Source organism: Stegostoma tigrinum, chromosome 2 (assembly GCF_030684315.1).
Source record: "Stegostoma tigrinum isolate sSteTig4 chromosome 2, sSteTig4.hap1, whole genome shotgun sequence".
Classification (NCBI taxonomy): Eukaryota; Metazoa; Chordata; class Chondrichthyes; order Orectolobiformes; family Stegostomatidae; genus Stegostoma; species Stegostoma tigrinum.
The window spans coordinates 109,366,488-109,387,364 of record NC_081355.1 but is presented as its reverse complement, the minus strand read 5'-3'; the positions used below and the strand labels follow the sequence as shown (position 1 = coordinate 109,387,364).

The 20,877-nt window shown below is 39.2% G+C and overlaps 1 long non-coding RNA gene across 1 annotated transcript in view; it reads left to right on the top strand.

Annotated features, from left to right (window-relative positions):
• The first annotated feature begins 6,993 nt into the window (after nucleotides 1-6,993).
• Nucleotides 6,994-20,877, top strand: part of LOC125448570 (uncharacterized) — a 54,707-nt gene continuing 40,823 nt past the window's right edge. The window contains exon 1 of the long non-coding RNA XR_007246735.2: nucleotides 6,994-7,086. This is a non-coding gene — a long non-coding RNA (uncharacterized LOC125448570). The remainder of the gene's footprint in view (nucleotides 7,087-20,877) is intronic.

Sequence of the window (20,877 nt, the reverse complement as noted above, 5' to 3'; positions counted from 1 at the left end):
GCAGCTTCCATCCTAACTCCCTGAAATCACTTTTTATATCCTCAATCCTATTTCTGGCTATATCATTAGTGCCAATATGTAACACGATTTCTGGCTGTTCGCCCTCCCCTTTTAGAACCTTATACTCCCGATCGGAGACGTCCCGGACCCTGGCACCAGGGAGGCAACATACCTTCCGGGAATCCCGATCCTGACCACAAAATCTCCTGTCAATTTTCCCCTAACTATCGAGTCCCCTACCACGAGTACCTTTCTATTCTGCCCCCTTCCCTTCTTTGCCACAGTGTCAGGCTCAGTGCCAGAGAACTGACTACTATGGCTTTCCTCTGGTAGGTCATCCCCCCCAGCAGTATCCAAAGTGGTATACATATTGCTGAGGGGAATGCCCACAGGGGATCTCTGCACTGTCTGTCTGTCCCCTTTCCTCCCCCTAACTGTAACCCATCTATCCTTGTCCTGAGCCTTAGGAGTGACCAACTCCCGGTAACTCCTCTCAATTACCCCCGCTGCCTCCCGAATGATCCGTAGTTCATCCAGCTCCAGCTCCATTTCCCTAACACGGTTTTCAAGGAGTTGTAGTTGGGTGCACTTCCCGCAGATGTAGCCAGCGGAGGCATGTGCCACATCTCCCAACTGCCACATTCTGCAGGAGGAGCAAGCAACTGCCCTAGCATCCATACCCCACTTATCTGAACACCCACTCAGTACTAAAGTAGAAAGCTTAGTTCAAGTAATAATAACAAATTAATATCAAACTTATATTCAATAGAGAAAGTTTAGAATGAACCTTACCTTATGAACTAGGTGAGAGGAGGAGGGCGGGTGGGAGACACTACAGTTGTAGAGTCTCGGGTTTAGCCGCCTTGCTGATATATATGGTCACTGCTTCACTGATAATTAAACACCAGAGTGCTCAAATTTCCCTGTGAATACATATGACCAAAGAGAAGTCAAGAAGAACATATTTATTTTACAGGTATATTTTATGAATTTTTAATAATTATGGAGACAAATTTATGATAGAAATACACTATCTAGATTGTTATTTGTTATGAAGTTAATCTTTCAAAGTAGTTTTAAAATTTGTGTACATTCAATTTTTGAATAATATTCATACTTTACCAAAGAGTGGGATTGGTTTTAGTGACAACATAAAGAGGAAGCTAGGCAGTAGCCTTTGTTGCTGAATTTATCTCATAGCCCTTTTTAAACTGCTGAATTTTGTGCTTTTTTTTGAAGAAATTCTTTTACATTTATTCTTCTTGAAAAAAAGGTAAAGCATGAAAGCAAAGATTCCATTGTTCCTGGCAAGCTGCAGTTAACATGAAAGACAGTATTTTGTAATTGTAGTTAGGCCTGTCATCAAGCTTTGGCACTTTCAATGTTGGTATTGAGAATGTGTGGGAATTGCAACATAAAGAAATAAATTTTCTTCAGTCATACCATTTCAGACATCTTTCAACCCATGCTGCAGTAATCTGACATGAGCTACACTTAACAGGTTGCAATTAATGGAAATAATTAAAGTAATTTTCTATAATTTCCAACTGAAATGACAACCGAGAAGAAGAGAGCTTTTTGTTTTCATTTGTAATGTTATTAATTACATAAGCTCCTCATGAAAAATTAATTTTGTAGTCATTATGTATTAAAATTATGCGATGAAAACGGAGGTTAATTCTGCTGCCAGATTCAAACTGAGTTGAAAGTACAGAAACCCATTCCTGTTGAGCCATAGTTCCAAACATCTTTTTATTGATTTGTTGCCTCATTTTTGAGATCTCCTTTGCTGTATTGCACCCTTATTCCACGGCAAATTGAGTAAGCAGACAAACTGTTAGCTGTGGCTTTATCTCAATGGCTTTGAGATACTCTAAAGGAGTGTGGAATGTTTTATAATCCTTCAATATTAACATTGGTATTGTTTGTGAAAGCATTTTAGTCCTTTTATTTACCTTCTCTCTTCGATGATTATCATGCGTGCCAATAGCGTCTGACGTATAAGGAGAGGTTGACTAGGTTAGGATTGTTTTCGCTGGAGTTCAGACGATTGAGGGCGATCTCATAAAGACTTATAAAATTCTCAAAGGATAGACATGATAAATGCAGGCAGGATGTTCTCAATAGTGGGTGTGTCCAGAACGAAGGGTCACAATACAAGAATTCAGGGTAGACCATTTAGGACAAAGATAAGGAGACATTTCTTCACCCAAAGAGTGGTGAGCCTGTGGAACTCATTGCCACAGGAAGTAGTTGATGCCAAAACATTGATTGTATTTGGGTGGCAACTAGATATAGTTCTTGGGGAGAATGGGATCAGAGGTTATGGGGAGAAAGCAGGATTAGGCTATTGAGTTGGATGATCAGCCATGATCATGATGAATGGCGGAGCAGGCTCGAAGGTCCGAATGGCATCCTCCTGCTCATATCTTCAATGTTTCTATGTAATAGTCAGTGCACCACACTCTGGGAAGATGTGCAGGCATTACAGAGGATACAGAAAAGGTTTACAAAAATTGTTCAAAAGTTGAAGAACGTCATTTACTTGGATGAACCACAGAATCTGGAGATGAGAAGATCATTAGAAATTGTCCCCATTGGCAGAAGAGGCAACATTGATTGAAATGGAATGGCAAAGGAAACAAATGCCAGAAGAGGAGAAGCTTTTTTTTTGACAGAGTGATTGGAAGGCACCGTTTCAGAATGCATTGGTGGCAGATTCCAAAGTGGCTTTCAAAACAAAACTAGATAAGCACCTGCAGACAACTTTACAGAGCTCTAGGGTGAAGGTGCCGGAGAGGAATTAACAGGAGGTTGGAAGAACACAGCAAGCCAGACAACACCTGGAGGAAAGGAGAAATCAATATTTCAGGTATTACCCTTCTCCTTTCCTCCAGGTGCTGCCTGACTTGCTGTGTTCTACCAGCATCCTTTTTCTCTACCTTGGATTCCAGCATCTGCAGTTGTTTGTCCTTAACCAGGAGAGGAATCAGCTGAGTTGCTCTTGCAGAGAGTTAGCATGGGACAAACAGTCTGAATGGCCTCTTTTTGGCTCTAACTATTATATAATTATATGATCCTGTTTGAAGAAATGCTAGTGCAAGCTTTAGACAACCAATTCGTTGTACAAATATGAATACACTGTGCTTTTGCATCCAAACAATGTTTGGAGTAATTTCTGATTTTTAAGGAATTTGGAAATAAAAGTTGGGTACACAGATTAAAAGAAGATTGCATGCATTATGTGCCTTAAATAATGATTATAATGAAAATTCTATTGTGACTGATCTTCAAAGTATCAAGTAAACACTGACTTTAAACTTCTAGAAATGTACAGTCTTCTTTTCATCAGATTGTTTCAGCAGATTATAATGGTGAGTGTATTTTATTTTCTTAAAAATAAAATAAACTGTACCTTGCCAGTAGCTTATCTGGTTAGGAGAGAAAAGTATAAGTCGACTTCTATCAAATTACATAAAATCACTTGCCACTATCAGTTGAGCTGGTTGTGGAAATCTTTTAAATTAGCTTGAAATGTGAAGTCAATCTCCTAACCCTTGGGAAATATTTTCTTTTTAGATGGCAAATTTGTGAGCTGGTAGCATTCATTACTGGATTTGAAGGAACTCCACGGATTAAAATGCAAATCTTTTCAATGGTAGTGTAGAGTAGATAAAATTGACTTGTCTTTTACTTCTTTTCTGAAGACTTGCACAGGGATAACTCAACTTTGTTTACAAGAAGAATTGCAATAGGATTCAACAGAAAATTCAACTCAATGTAAATGTCTAAAAACCCATGGATCTTTTGCTAATAACAGATCTGTGACAATACCAAATCTGATTATCTGCGAACCATGAGTCCTGAAGCAGGCAAGCTTCAAAGTTAAATATTTGGCATTAATGAAAGGAAAGGACTTTCATTCATAAAGTGTCTTCAACATTCTCACAACATCCCAAAATGTTTTGCAGTTAATGACATAGTTTTGAATTCTAATCACTGTGGTAATGTAGACAATAGATTTTTGCATCCAGTCACTTGTAACAAATATATTGAGCTGTATTCTATAGGGGTCTGAATGACAGGGGCTATGGCAGGATTTGTGGCAGAATAGAAAGAGAAGTATGGTGTGGTCTTGCTTTTGGTTATGAGGAGAGGATGGACAAACTCAGATAATTTTCACCAGAATGTCAGGGGCTGAGGAGTGACCTGATGGAGGAATTATGAGAAGCATTGAGGGGATGGATTGTTAGAGGCTTTTTCTCAGGGTGGAAAAGTCAACTACAAGAAGGAACAGGTTCAAGGTGAGAGTGAGAATGGTTAGGGGAGAAGTGAAGGAAAAAGATTTCACGCAGAATACACTGTCAGCGGAGGTGGTGGAAGCAGGCATGTTAGCAATGTTTAAAGTGTATCTTGAAAGATACATGAACAGGAGGTGAACAGATGGATAGATTCTGCTCATGGGCAATAAGTAACGGGTCTAAATAAGGATTAAGAATGGGCACAGGCTTAGTGGGCTGAAGGACCCGTTCCTGTGCTGTATTGTTTTTGGCTTTTTGTTCTTTGATATAGGGAATATCTCACTTCATCTTTGGACTGAGCCATGAACCTTATTCAAATTCCCAAAATTTTCTGAATTTTTTAAAAAAATGAATGTTAGAAGTTAGTTCTAGAAGAAAACGTTAGAAGTAGTGGATAGAATTACAATATACATATATGATTAAAAATTCCTTTCTACAGATTATTTGCCAAGTTCAAAACAAAGCTTCCAGGGACTTGCACTGAATTATTTTCCATATGTAAACCCTGCTTGCAATGGTCAAAACTAAATCCCCACGCACCACTTGTAAATTCAGCTGTTCGTGGTTTCATTTTACTGCATCTCATTTATTTTATATGCTTTCTAGACTTTGAACAAAAACCAGAAACTGAACTAAACTAGCCTTACAAATAGTGAGGCTAGAAAAGCAGGTCAGAGGCTAGGAATACTGCTGCATGTAACACACCTCCTGACTCCCCACCGCCTATCTACCGTTAACCAGACACAATTCAGGAGTGTGATTCCCGACATGCGTGGATAAGTGCTCGTTCAACAACACTCAAAAATCTTGACAACTCCAGGATAAAGATACCTACATGATTGATGCCACATCCACAAACACCTACTCCCTTCACCACCAAAGGACAGTATCTGCATTGATCATTCATTTCCAAAATCTACTGCAGAAATTCACCAACGCTCTTTAGATAGCATCTTCCAAACCCACAGCCACTTCCATCTAGAAGAACAAGGTCAGCAGGCAGGGACCAGGTTCGATTCCAGCGTCAGGTGACTGTATGTGTGGAGTTTGCACATTCTCCCCGTATCTGCGTGGGGTTCCTCTGGGTGTTCCGATTTTCTCCCACAGCCCAAAGATGTGCAGGGTAGGTGAATTGGACATGCTAAATTACCCATAGTGCCCAGGGATGTTTAGGTTAGGTGGGTTAGACATGGGAAATCAGGGGTAGGGGAATTGGCCTGGCTGGGATGCTCTTCAGAGGGACGGTGTGGACTTGTTGGGCCGAATGGACTGTTTCCACATTGCAGGGATTCCTTTAAAAAAAGATACCTGGGAACATCACCACCTGCAAGCTCCCTGCTATGCCAATCACCATTCCTGACTGTCATGGAGTCAAAATCCTTGAATTCCCTCCTTAACAACTTTGTGTGTCGACCTACAGCAATGGTTCGAGAAGGCAGCTCACCATCACCTCCTCGAGGAGAATTAGGTACAGGTAATAATGCTGGTCTAGTCAGCAAAACACATGTCCTGTGAATGAACTAAACAAAACTGAACTCACTAAATTTAATTATTTATTGGCAGACACCAGGAAATATCATTACAAGGACTCTCCCACCTTGTCAGAAAAGTCTAATTGATTTACTAATGCCTTGGCATAGATCTGCTTTGTATGAGCTTTTCCCACTTGTGAAGGGATCAGTCACCAGGGGGCATAGATTTAAGGTAAGGGCCAGGAGGTTTAGAGGGGATTTGAGGTAGAATTCTTTAACCTACAGGATGTTGAGAATCTGGAACACACTGTTTGTAAAGGTGGTACATGCAGAAACCCTCATAATATTTAAGAAATATTTGGATGTTTATTTATATGTATATTTATTGAGTTGCCAAGGCATACAAGGCTATGGAGCAATTGCTAAAAAACAGGAGTAGAATACTTACGTGCTTGTTTTTGACCAGCACAGAGCTGAAGGACCAAAGGGCCTTTTTCCGTGTTGTCAACCTCCATGACTCTAACTCCAACAGAGACTGAAGAGAAAGATATACATAGGACTGATGCCTCCGGGCTGGGGTTTAATAACTGCACATATGGATTTGCTGTGCCGCAAAAGGCAAAACATCCTCAAGCAATGAATTGAACCCTTCGATTGATGTGCATAGGATATGAAGGTGACAGATCTTTATGACCCTACAAGATAAAGAATTTATAGTGTTGCATATTTGCAGTGTAACTTTCCACCCTTATGTCATACATGACTTGATTTATAGTTTGATTTATTACTGAAACAATGTACCTTTGTAGCTTTGATTGTTTTAACTCTTTCCCGTTATTCTGTCTTGGTTTCATAAACAAGCCAACAGATTACAACAGAGCTGCTGGCGTTATTACAGATTAATATCATATACAGGCAGGGTACTGTGGTATTTAAGTGAGTGAACTAGTCCTGAGACTGGATCAATAATCTGAGAGATGTCATTTGAATCCCACCATGGCAGTTAGTGAACTTGGACTTGGTTCATGAAATAAATGAGTAATAAAAAGCTCGTGCCAATAAGGAATCTTTCAGATTTTTATTACAAACCCCAACAGGTCACAAATGTCCTTAAGGGAAGAAAGCCAAATGTTTTATCTTGTCCTAAAAGTGTATGGAAACACTATCACTTTAAAATTCCCTTCCAACTCTTTGAAATAGTTAATCATTCCTCATCATCACCAGTGCAAAGCTGAGTGTACTCATCATTGTGGGAGTAGCTTCACTGTAATGAAGTGGTGATTCAAGGGAGTTGGCTAAGGAACATATAACAGGTACAATTTTGCAAATTTACTTTGCCCTGTGCAAAAGAAAATTCAGAGTCTATTAACTGCTTCTAAAACAGCTTGTTGGAGAATTTCATAAGTAATAATTTCCTTTAACATACAGAAAAGGTGGAGTGTTCAGCAAGTCATAAAATAACAATTTTTTGTCAATCATTTAACAAGGCTGCTAGCTCTGGATACAATTGCAAGCTAGAGGCATATAGTACAATCAGCAGTCTGCTCAGATGAGGGGACAGTTTGGAGAATACAGTGAATTTAAGATTAAAGCTTCCCATAAAAATTCAGGCCTCTAACAGTAAACATCGAGATAAGATTTCAACCTGCTGTCTGGAGGTGAAATTGTTGTCATAGGTTAACTATCCATCATAGAAAATACCAGTTTTTTATTTGAAATCAATGTAGCAGTAATGAGCAGAATACGTGATAAACTAGCCGGAGCGTTTCTCAAAACATACAGATGTGAAATGATCATGCACAGTCATATTTAGATAATGTCATCTGTCAACATAGCTTAATAGATTATGTTAAGATGATATGCCTTAGCTGGAGTAGGTTTTATTTACCTTAAGCAAATATTCATGATTGTCAGCTCTGGCACTGCAATGTCACAAGGCATTAGAAATAATCCGGCCAGAAAATTCAGCAAAATAAGCCTAAATTGTGCTGTCTGATCAGATTCTAACTACCATTCTCTATTATTGACAAATACCAGAGAATTTAATTGTCTTAGCTGTTTGATGAAAGGATGTTGTTGAAAGTGGCTGATTTAGTTCTCTTTCAAATGTTTGAAAGAAAGGTATCAGTGTGCCCATTCCTACCAAAACATCCCAGTAATTTAATTATAAACCTATAGTTGACAAAAATCTTGGAAATTTGGTTACAATAAAAATTATATAGCGAATAAATCTTTTATTCAGACTAGATAAAACCTAGCAAAATTATGCATGCTTGTAAGGGGTTGAGTTCCCATGGATATTTTACAAACTTGAAGGAAACATCACCTGGAGCATAAGCATCAATATGTACAATATAACAATGTGTAGAGCTGGATGAAAACTGCAGGCCAAGCAGCATCTTAGGAGCAGGAAGGTTGACGTTTTGGGCCTAGACTTTTGGCTGCTTGGCCTACTGTGTTCATCCAGCTCTACACCTTGTTATATCAGATTCTCCAGCATCAGCAGTTCCTACTATCTCTGCACTAATATGTACAACATATTTCTTCTTTGTCAGAAACATGAATTATGATCTCTGTGTTAATGTGTATTGGCTTGTCAACTAAGAAGGTTGCTGCTAACTATAAGTGCATGACCATAAATGATCTGAGATTTGGCCTCTTAAGTTTCCAAACTTCCCAGTTGTGTAAGATTTCAATTTTTGAAACAATTTTATCATTGACACCCACAGTTTTAAGTTCAATAACAGAATCCTTCTGGACCTGCAGTAAGAAGACACTTCTGTCCTTAACCTGATTTGTAAGGTATTGAAACAAAGGACGAAATCAGGAAGTTCCAAGAATGTGCAGAAAGTTCAGGACTGAGCTGTCTAAAATTCAACAGCTGGTGACAGAAGGGAATAGACTTTTTTTTTAATTAGGAAGGAATCAAAGGTTATGGGGAAAAGGCAGTCAGTCAACTGGATCAGCCAGGATCTCATTGAATGGAGGACCATAATTGATGGACTGAATGGCCTACTTTTGCTCTTATGTCCTATGGTCTTATGATCACTGAAAAGTCCATGTTACATTTTGTATATTGTTGTCAAATCCAGCCTCATTTCTCTCCCAGCCCTTCATTTATAAAGCCCTTCAGCCAAAGGCAATATTTGACTATCTTGAACTTTACTGTAAATTTGTTCCATTAGCAGCCTACAACAATAACGTAGTCTCCATGGAAAGTTTGGCATCAACACTGAAGATTGACTGCTGAAATATATTCAGTCTGTTCATGTGCTTGCATGATTCAGTCATATTGTGGTAGTGTCATATGGCATGTTATTTAGGGGAGAATTAGGCAGCCCATGTGTATTAGATGCCTGTGCTCGTATGACCATCACTTGAATTCCAACCCAACTCATTTCTACTCCTTAACTTAAACATCTGCATGTTATACAACTCTGCTGGTTATTGTGATCCACCAGAGTTACATTCCAATAAATTGTTCTGAATAGCTTGTACATCAGTTAAATTAAAATACTGAGTGCTAATGCTTTTTGTTTCTGCTATCCTCTTTTATATGTTTAAGTGCTGTGTTTTGAAATATCTTTGAACTATGGCTTTTCTTTGAATTTTATTTAGTGTAAAAGTTGTTATTTACTATAAAGTGAGATATAATTGCTACCAAATGTCAAATTTCTTCCTGTGAGTCATGCCAGTAGTCTTAATGTCTGTTTGCTGGTTGTATTTACTGATTCTTTAAGATGAATTCTGGTATTTTTAATGTTTTTAATATTGTAGGAATTGAGTTTCCATGGATATTCTATCAACTTGAGGGAAACATCATCTGGAGCATTCTGAATATAGAATATACTAAAATATGAGGGACATCAGCTGCGGCTAATTTAATAAAAACAGAATTACTTTTATTGTCAAGAGCTGGGTTACAGTCAGCCATTTTAAAATAACTTCATTTTTCTGAGATTGCAAACATTAATGACTATACAGATGGAAATGACAAAGAATGTAATATTAGGAAGAAGCACAAATAGATTATTTGATCATTTTAATGCAATTTGAATATTCCTAAAAGGAACAGTTACTAGAAAGGGTCAAAATAACAAATTTTGATAGTTTATGTATGCTTTGCAATATTTAACAATAAGCATGTCTGATTTTCCATAGTTACTTATTTTCAAGATGCAGAATTAGAAACTACAGATCTGAGCCTGTTTTAATAGTTGACATCTGGCACAATTCCTGTTTGAAAATTCAGTTTAAATAATTATTCTTTTAACTTTAGGTATCAGAAGTTATAGATTCATAGAGTCATACAGTGTGGAAACAAACTCTTCGGTCCAACTAGTCCACACCAACCATTTTCCCAAAACAAACCAGCCTTGTTCCTCCAAGAATTTCCTATTCATGTACTTATCCCATTGTCTTTTAAATGTTGTAACTGCACCTGCATCCACCACTTCCTCTGGCAGTTTATTCCACATACAAACCATTCTGTGTAAAAATGTAGCCCCTCAGGTCCTTTTTATATCTTTCTCCTCTCACCTTAAAATTATGCCCTTTAGTTTTGAAATGCCCCACCCAAGGAAAAAGACCCTTGCCATTCAGGAACAAAAACAGAAGTTGCTGGAAAAGCTCAGCAGGTCTGGCAGCATCTGTGAAGAAAACTCGCAGTTAATGCTTCGGGTCTGGTGACCAGTTCTGGTTTTAGTTATTTCTGATATTATCCTCTATGGCTGGAAAAAAGTAATCTTCAGCTATTACATATCAAACTACATGGGCCAAAAAGATCTAGAACTCAAGGTCATAGGACAATGTATGCAATGCTTCAGCATAGAGAATGAAAACAAATCAGTGAAAACATTTGTGATCCTAAACCAGAGCTGCTCGCTGTCATGCATGGAAGTCTGTACCCACCTACATCTGTTTGGCACAGTAGAGAAACTGGAAAGCCAAGATCAGCCTAAAAGCTTGAAGAGCTGAATTTGTACAGGTCTTCACAGAAGTAGGAAATCTGAAAACTGCACACTGTATCACATAATATTCTGAAGTAAAGACAGTACATTAATACACCCAAAAGTTTCCTCATCCAATCTTGTCAAAAGTAAAGAGGGAAATTGACTATGTTGAAGTAAAGTGTTATTACAGTGATAACAGAACCAACAATCTGGAACTCAGGGATAGTCTCACTTCCAAAACCCAACACAAACACAATCCAAAACATAATCTTCGTAAAGGTTGAACAAATTAGTTGAACACTTGTTGAAAATTCATTTCATGTTATCTGTGGATGAAAGATTGGCAATATTATCAAATTAAAATTGGGAAAGGGTTTAGTCATTTGAGGCCAGATATAAATAATTGTTTTAGGCAATACTCCTTGATGAAGACTGTAAGTTGCTCATAACCTTCATCATACTGTTTTGAATGTTTTGTTTCAATGTATTAACTTTTAGTATAACATCAGCACCAGAAATCTTGCAGTGGATAATGTCAAACTGCCTAGAGGGAGTGGATGGATTCATATGTCACATGACATACCCTGTTCTTTAGATGCACTCAGATGAAGAATGGCAGTGAACTATGCTGCAAGACCTACGGGAAGCAGGACTTACCCTCAACTGCAAACACAAATTCACTCAGCCAACTGTCATGTTCCTTGGGCATATTATGGATGCATCTATAATATGCCAGAGTTGATCTGTAGGGGATGAGAGAAATCAAATAATTTCCAGCACCTCAAACTGAGATTAATCTCCAGAAATTCATGGAGATGGCAAAGTAAGGTGTAATGTGCTATGACCCGCAGTAACCTAGAACCATTCACTGCTGCAGATGCATCTTCTATAGGACTCTTTTGTATACAGCTGGATGAGAATGTGGTCCAGATAAATACACATCCTGTTCACGGATAGAACTCAGAGATATGCAGTAATAGAGAAAGAAGCCATACTGCTTCATGGGTTTGTAGACAATTTACACGTTATGCTCATGGTCTCCACTTTAAGATAGAGACAAGCCACAAAATGCTGGTGACACTTTTAAGTTCTAAGTTAACAAAAATGCCTAGATAATTACAATGAACCAGATTGAGGGTGATAAAATTTAATGTAGCGACAGTGTTTGTTCCAGGAAAATGGCAGTATGAAGGAGCTACTCTGTCCTGTATCCTTTGTCAAGCCTGAAAAAGAAGTTATGTTTCTTTGAAGAAGTGGAAATCTTTATATCGTTAACAATCACATGCCTACTAGCCACAGGTTAGCAACTGAATGAAAACCAAATGAACTGCGGATGTTGTAAATCAGGAGCAGAAACAAAGTTGCTGGAAAAGCTCAGCAGGTCTGGCAACATCTGTGAAGGAAAAGTCAGAGTTACTGTTTCAGGTCCGGTGACCCTTCCTCAGAACCGATGGTGGCTGGGAAAACATTAGTTTATATGTGGAAAATAGGGAGGTGGATGGGTTAGGGAGTAAACGATAGGATAGACCCCAAAGAGAAAGAAAGACAGTTGGTCAGACAAAAGAGTTGCTAACGATCAGGCTGGGAGGGTGACTAGTTGTTAATGGGGACTGTTAGTGACTAACAACAGGGGGTGTGTAGTGGCAGGCTATGTGGTAACAAGGCCTGGTGTGTGGGGTAGGGGGCTGAGACGTGGGAGAGTTTAGGCCCTAAAAATATTGAACTCAATATTGATTCCGGAGGGCTGGAGGGTCCCCACGCGGGAAATGAGGTGTTGTTCCTCTGGCTTGCATTGGGCCTCACTAGAACACTGCAGCTAGCCAGAGACAGAGGTGTTGGCCAGGGAGCAGGGTGGCGCGTTGAAATGACAGACAACAGGTAGGTCAGGGTCTTTTTTGCGTGCAGAATGTAGATGTTCTGCAAAGCAGTCGCCAAGTCTACATTTCGTTTCCCCAGTGTAGAGGAGACCTCAGTGGAGGAACAACACCTCACTTTCCGCTTGGGGACCCTACAGACCTCCAGGCTCAATATTGTGTTCAAAACAAGGATGGCCTACATACATGCAACACAATCCCATTCTCTGACAGTATTATAAGCAATGGGGACACCTCAGTGTAGCAGATGATTTGCACACGTACGACTACGATCCTCAATATACTGCAAAGGTTGTACCAAGTGCATCTAAGTGTCACAAAACATTGAGTTTGGTGGCCAGGCCTCTCAAAATTAAGCGATGATCAACTGTCTTGTATGTGCTATTCATAGAATCCTTACTGCGTGGAAAGAATTCGTTTAGTCCATCGAGACTGCACCAACCTTCCAAAGGACATCCCACCCAGACCCATCTCATCTCCATGTTTCCCATGGCTAATTCAACCAGCCTATACACCGCTGGACACTAAAGGGCAATTTAGCATGGCTAATCCACTTAACCTACACATCTTTACGCTGTGAGACAAAATCATAGCACTCGTAGTAAACTCACACAGGCATGGGGAGAACATGCAAACTCCACACAGTCACGCGACACTGAAATCAAACTCAGGTCCCTGGTGCTGTGAGGCAACAGTGCTAGCCACTGAGGCACCATGTTACCCTAGTCATCATTATTAGGCAAACGAAATGTTGATTTCATTTTCCTTTGTGGCAAGACTATGGAAATGTCGTGCAAAGAGTCTTTTCAAAGACAGAAGTAAAGTGTTTGTGATCATGTTGGATTATTGTGCCAGATGAATAGAAATCAAGCAAATGTAGGGTACACATTTGAAGCAATAAATAAAGGACATATGGTACCCCAGAGCTGATAATCTCAGACAATGGGCTATGGTTTACCAGCGAGTACATTAAAGATGTATTAACATCAAGTGGATAGATCCTTAGGCTACTCAAGATATTCTCAAACCACTGTGAAGCAGAAACAGGAATGAGTACATGAAAGCATTGTTTGAGGCACATCAACATTTTCATAGTGTCATCGAAACCCCAAAGCGTGGAATAAAGCCATTTGGCTCATCAGGTCCACGTGGACCATCCCAAGAGTGTTCCACCCCACCCGCCCCCTCTCCTATCCCTATAACCCGGCATGTCCAAGGCCTTATGGGCAATTTAGCGTGGCCAATCCACCTAACCTGGACGTCTTTTGACTGTGGGAGGAAACCGGAGCACCTGAAGGAAACCCACACAGGCATGGGGTGAATGTGCAAATCCTGCACAGTCATCCCAGGATGGAATCAAACCTGGGTCCCTGGTGCTGTGAGACAGCAATTGCAACCACTGAGCCACTGTGCTGTCCCATTTGCGCAATTTGCTCCATTGAGCTATGGTTCAAATCAATTCTGAAATGGTTCTAGCTTTATGTGAACTCCTCAGGGGAAGAAGACTGAGAATGTAACTTCCTACTCTCCAATATCTGCTCAAGATGTGCAAGTTAATGGCTTGAAAAGGTGAAGGAGAAAGAGGAGTATGTTTCCATTCATATTTGGGACTATGACAAATGTTACAAAGTACACAGCCAATCGGACCTCCGACCCAGAAACATAATTTGTATTCTAGACAAGCTCCTTATAAGCAAATATATTTAAGGCTGAGATAGATTATTGATCAGTAAAAGAATCGAAGGCAGGAAGGTGGATGTGAGTACAATTGAATGAGCCATGATCTTATTGAATGGTGGGGCGGGCTCGAGGGGCTGAATGGCCTACTCCTGTTCCTGTTTCTTATGGTCTGAAGTGGTTGACCAAACAGCACATCAATGGTCCCTCAGTCAAACCAAAAGCAGTGCAATCTGATGTAACAGACATACACTAGTTTCTACAAGGAAGCAACCTTCTACACAGTTCAAGCACTCATCAGCATTCAAACAGATTCAAGATGTTTCATTCACTGAGGGATCCTTAATATCCTGATAGCTGAATTGGAGACGTCCACAGTTTCTCCTTCGCCCAGCAGCGTCAGAGATATCTCAAGAAGCTTCATAATCCCAAACTCCTCCCAATGATTTGAATGCATATAGGAGTATATAGTGAAAGTGCAACAGTGGTTATCCCTGCAAAAAACTAAATTAAAATTAGAGACTTGAGATATGGAACACAGGAAGTTAACGTAATAAAATGAGTAAAATCAGAGATTTGTACGTTGGGGTGATCTGGGAAATGTAGTATTAGGGGTTAAGCATGACCACAGTAATATTAAGGGACACAGTAAACAATATCATAGGATGCGATGTAATGTCACATGGTCTTGTTGAAGCTTCTTGTCAAGATAGATCCACAGTAAGTTGTTTATTTTTATATTACAGAAGATTCCTGACCAGACAGACACACGTCGTGAAGATAAGTGCATGATATCTTAATATATTGGGGCAGTGCGGTGGCTCAGTGGTTAGCACTGCTGCTTCACAGCCCCAGGGACCTGGGTTCAATTCCACCCTCAGGCAACTGTCTGTGTAGAGTGTGTACATTCTCCCTGTGTCTGCATGGGTTTCCTTTGGGTGCTCTGGTTTCCTCCCTCAGTCCAAAGATGTGCAGGCTAGGTGGATTGGCCATGCTAAATTACTCATAGTGTTCAGGGGTGTGTAGGTTATGGGGGAATGGGTCTGGGTGGGATGCTGTGAGGATCAGTGTGGACTTGGGCCAAAGGGCCTGTTTCCACACAGTAGGGATTCTACATGGTGGTTCAAGTATAAAAGTACCCTTCTCACCATCATTAACTCTGTCAGTATTGGAGTTAATGCAGTGTCTTCACTCAGTGGGCTATGCCTATGTAATGTACAGTAGCAAGAGTCAGCACACAATCCAGACTCTGTGTGTAAAACCATAATAATGTAGCCAATAAAACAGTGCTGTAAATAAGCTTTAAGACATCATCTCAACATGAACCTGACTATCTGTGGGAAAGTTAAACAGATACAGAAAGCCATAAACTGCATCGTTTCTTAAATAAAGTTAATGTTTTCCTTACCTCAGCAGCCTGTAAATATTCTTTAGCGTACATATTTTGAATTTTAGAATAACTGAATTAATGAGGCTAGCATGGTTTTCTTCTTACTAATTATCTTGTGATCTCAGCTGCACCTTAATGTTCCTAATTCAAGTTTCACTCCAGAATTTAGCACAAAAATAAAGGTGACCCAAGCCCTCATATCAGGAATTCCTTACGTAGTGTCCTAGATCCAACCATCTCTTAGTTACGCCATCAATGATCTTCCCTCTATCATTCATCAAAAGTGGGCATGTTCAGTGATTGTGTAATGATAGTACCGTTCGCAATTCCTCAAATACTGAAACAATTCATGTTATACAGGGCCTTGATGAGGCCACACCTGGAATATTGTGTGTAGTTTTGGTCTCCTTATCTGAGAATGTGTTTTCTTCTTAGAGAGAGTATAGTGAAGGTTAATCAGACTGATTCTTGTGATAGTGGGACGAATATATGAAGAGATGTTGAATCAGTAAGGATTAAGCTCACTGTAGTTCAGAAGAATAAGGGGGAATCTGATGAAAACCTTTAAAATTCTAACAGGACTAGACAGGATACATGCAGGAAGGATGTTCCTGATGGTGGGGAAGTCCACAGTCTCAAGATGCATGGAGATGAGGAGAAATTTCTTCACCTAGAGAGTAGTGAGCCTGTGAAATTTGCTACCACTGGAAGCAATCGATGCCAAATCGTTGTGTGATATTAAGAATGAGTTGAATATAGGACTTGGGCTAAAGGGATGAAAGGGTACGGGAGAGAGCAAGAACAGGGTAAATTATGTAATTTAGATGATAAGTCATGATCATAACGAATGGTGGCATTGGCCTGGAGAATTGTATGGCCTACCCCTGCTCCTATTTTCCATGTTTCTGTGTTATGCAACACAACCTAGAAAAGGTTCAGCCTTGGGCTGATGAGTGACAAATAACATTCATGCCTTAAAAGTGCCAGGTAATAATCATCTCCAACAAGACAGAGCCTAATTATCTCCTCTTGACATTCAGTGGCATTATCACCATTGTATCCCTCACTCTCAGCGTCCTGGGTGTTACCATTTTACAGAAATCTAACTACAGCTGTCAAGTAAAAAGTGTGCTGACAGGAGCAGCTTAGTAGCTTGTATTTTGCAGTGAACTCACCTCCTGATTCATTAAAGCGTTTCCACTGTCTGCAAGGCACAGGTCAGGAGTATGAGAGAGTACTGCCCACTTGCCCACAGCTCAACCACACTCAAGAATTTCAACACTATATAAGTAAAAAGCAGCCTACTTGACTGGTAATCCATTCACTTCTTTAAACATTCATTTTTCTACCACTGATGCAGAGTGGCACAGTGTATACCGTGTACAAGGTGCTCTGCAGCAATTTGTCAAAGCAGCAACTTTCAAATCCCCAGTCTCTTTGATCTAGTTGATACTGCAGCAAATTGCATAGGAGCCTGCAATTCCTATTCAAGCTGCACACCATCCTGATTTGGAACATTCCTTCTGTTGTTGGATGAACTCTCTTCTTTATAGCATTATGGATTTACCTAAAGCAGATGGACAAAGCAGTGGTACAAGTTTATTATCACAGCTCAGCAACGGCTATGTGCAGTCAATACTGGCTTTGTCACTGACACCCCCATCTCATGAAAGAACAGGAAAAGCAGAACCTGGGTTCAGAATCCCTTGGGGTCAGGGAATAAAGGACGTGGACTGCTGGATATTCTGTTCCAATGCACTTCAGGCATGACATCCACTATAGAGAAAACCCTGGCCAAATATCTTTTATTTTATTCATTTACAGATTTTAAAACTGCTAATGTGGCAAAAGGCATTCTTTCAGCTGATAAAACCCATGAATTCACTGGGATTCTGCCTTCTGATCACCACCAGGTCTACTAATGGGATAAAGAGGAAATAGTGGGAAAATGAGCAAAATAATTTAATACAGATTATGCGCGTTCAAGGTTCTATGGATAGGTTATGACTCTATCCGATTAAATTAGTTGTAGCTGGTTGGCAGCTCAATATATTTCTTCCAATTTTAATTTCCATTAACTTCAAAGCACAAAATCATGACTACCCCACAGCTCAGAAGTCTGAGAGGGCCAAATGCACTTAATAAACTATTTTACATTTTTGGAGTTTTAATGCCTTGCAAATGCACAGGCTAACAATCTCAATTAAGTCTTGTAGAAGAAGGAAATAACAAGAAAAAATAGCTTTATGCAAATAATAATGTACTAAATATGATGTATATTGAAGATTTATATTTTTATTTGTTTTACTTTTGTACATGTGGGCATATTATCCATCATCTTGACAAGCTGTTTTTTGGTAGTTTTATTTGGAACCAACTCCAAAGTGTTCCACTGAACTAATGGCACAGAGCCACTTAGCAATTTGAGCAGCCAAACTGAACTATTTATTTTACTATTTGTGTTCTGGGAATACCAGAACAGATAGATTCAATTCTCTTCAGCAAAAAACCCTTTTGTTCTTACAATAAGATAGGCAAGGAAAAATACCTGATGAAATAATGCAGGTTTATGTAATGTTTGGCACATATTAACAATGAAAACATATGTACAGTACTGTGCTCCACAGCAGGGATTTACATCTAAAATACTTTTGGAACTTTGAAGATGCCAGTTTTTGCTTTTTTGTTCAGTTCAGATCCAAAGCATGAAAACTACAATAAAATAAGTCTGCTTTTTATTTTCATCTTGATTTGCCTGTTTCTTTTAAATGCAAATAAATAACAACAAAGGGAACCATCAGAAGCAATTATTAACTTAGAGCAAATCCAATAATGTTTCTGAAATAAAAACAATTTTCACTGAGCTCTTGTTGGCAATACAGCAGAACAGTCTAGAAGGTTCATTATAATAACTTACATTATATATCATATCTGGCCCAAAGTTTGATCTGTTCTCAGAAATAAAAAGAGCGTACAGTTGTAGGTAAGAAGCTCAGCTAATTTATTTAAATCATGCATTTGTCAATTCTTTTAAGGAAGAATTGCATAAATAGCTGATTTAAGAAAGCAGTGAAGGTTATGTAAGTCGAAAAGAAACAAGATTGAATGTAATGCTGACAAGTTGGTACTTGAACCACTAGAACGAGGGCCCTGTAAATCTGTTTAGGGTGCATATGGGTGTAAATCTGAGATAGACGTTTAGACAAGTATTTGGCTTTGCTTAAATTGCTTTTGCAGATAAGTGTGAATTTTACAGGGGCTGTGGCTGGAACCTGTCATAGAGTGAATTGCACAAAATGATTAGAGGTTCACCAACCAACAGTAGAAATCAGAATCCCAGGAAGGCACTACTCATAATATTTTGTACTCATCAAATCGTCCCTCTCATTTAAGGGAAGAACAAGTCTTCTGAAACAATGGCCATTGATTATGTCAATTCACTCATGTTCTTGGTAATGCCAATAACCAGTGATGCCGCTATGAATAAACAACAATTGATAGGATTAAATGAATCATTTCATGCTCAGTTTTAACAACATTAGTTTATATCAATCACTTCTCCGAGGTGACTGAATGATATCACTGATAAAATTTTCACCTTGCACAGGATAGTCTCTTAACATGTGAGCAGGCAGTCAGACACACAATCAGCAACATCCATGAAGTAAAATTGAAAATAAAAAAAACTGAAATTAAAAATGAAAATGTGAAATATTCAATGCACCACTGGAAAATTATGATTTTTTTGTGGTATTTTTCATCATTGGACAATACTGTAGTCAGTGTACCTCATACACTTCTGGATGAAATAGAACCATGAAAATCATCTGATCATTGTTAGCCTAAGTTCATTGATAGCAATTTCATGTTTAATGCAGAAGACTGTAGATTCAAACTCAATGCCAGAATTTGAGTACACAACGGGGCATCATATTTTAAGCATGAAAGGAATGCATTTTCATATGTTTTGCCTGTTGGATGGAAGCTTAGAAAAGGATCTACATGTTTTCTCAGATAGGTATAAAAGGTCTCGTGGCACAAGTAAAGAATGGCACAGGAGTCCCTCTCTATCCTAGTCACCCATTATCTGTCACGGACCTCATTAAAAGTAGACCATTTGATCACTTATTTTGTTCCTGTTTATGGAACTTGGCTGTAATCAAACTAAATTAGTCTTCTCCTTCTTATAGCAGCAAATACGTAAGAACACAAGAATCAGGAGCAGGAGTAGACTGTTCGGCCCTTCAATCCTACACTTTCATTCAATAATCTGCTCCAGATCTCAACTCCTTTTTTGTGCCAGCTCTTCATCGCACTCAAGTTCCTTATATTTCAAAAAGTATCTTCTTCCTCTTTAAAGACTTCCAGTAATCTAGGCACTCCATAACTGCAAGACCACATCGCTGTGGGTTAGAGAATTCCAGACGTACACTAACCTCTGAGAGAAGAAATTCATTTGCGTCTCAGTTTTAAGTAAGTGTCCTCTCATTCTGTAACAATGTCCCCTAGTTCAAGACTCCCCCACTAGCGGAAACATTTTCTCAACATTCAACCTGTCAAACTCTCAGGATTTTGTATGTTTCAACTAGACCACCACTCATTCTTCTAAACTCTCATGAATAACATCTTAAACTGTTTAACCATTCTTGAGAAGTCTACTCCTTCATCCTGGGAACCAGTCTAGTGAATCCCTTTTGAACTGCCTCCAATTTAAATACATCCTTTCTTAAATACACAAACCATAACTGTACATAGCAGTCCAGGTGTGGCCTCACCATTACCCTGTATGGCCATTACAAGAATTTCCTGTGTTTATACTCAAAACCTCTAGCAACAAAGACCAAATTTTAAAAGCTTAAGACAGGTTAAAAAGTACTTCATTCCATGTGAAGTCCTGTCGGTGCAGGTGCCTTGGGGATGTGAAACTCACTTTATCACCTCAAGACCTTTCCATTTTTTCATAATTGTCTACCAGATGTAAAACCTTTAAACAAGTAAGACTGGGGATCTGCTTGAATAGGGCTCTTTGTTAAAAGAGCAGTTAAAAGTAACAATGTTGTTGCGGTCATCCTGGGTTGCCTTATCAGTCTATCGATACCAAATAGGGAAGGAAACAATGAAAGAGTTTCTGGCAGAAGATAGTCTGAGTCTTGATAAACAAAGTAAGTTTATGACTTATTACTTAGTAACTAGTTATATTACGTCGGAGGT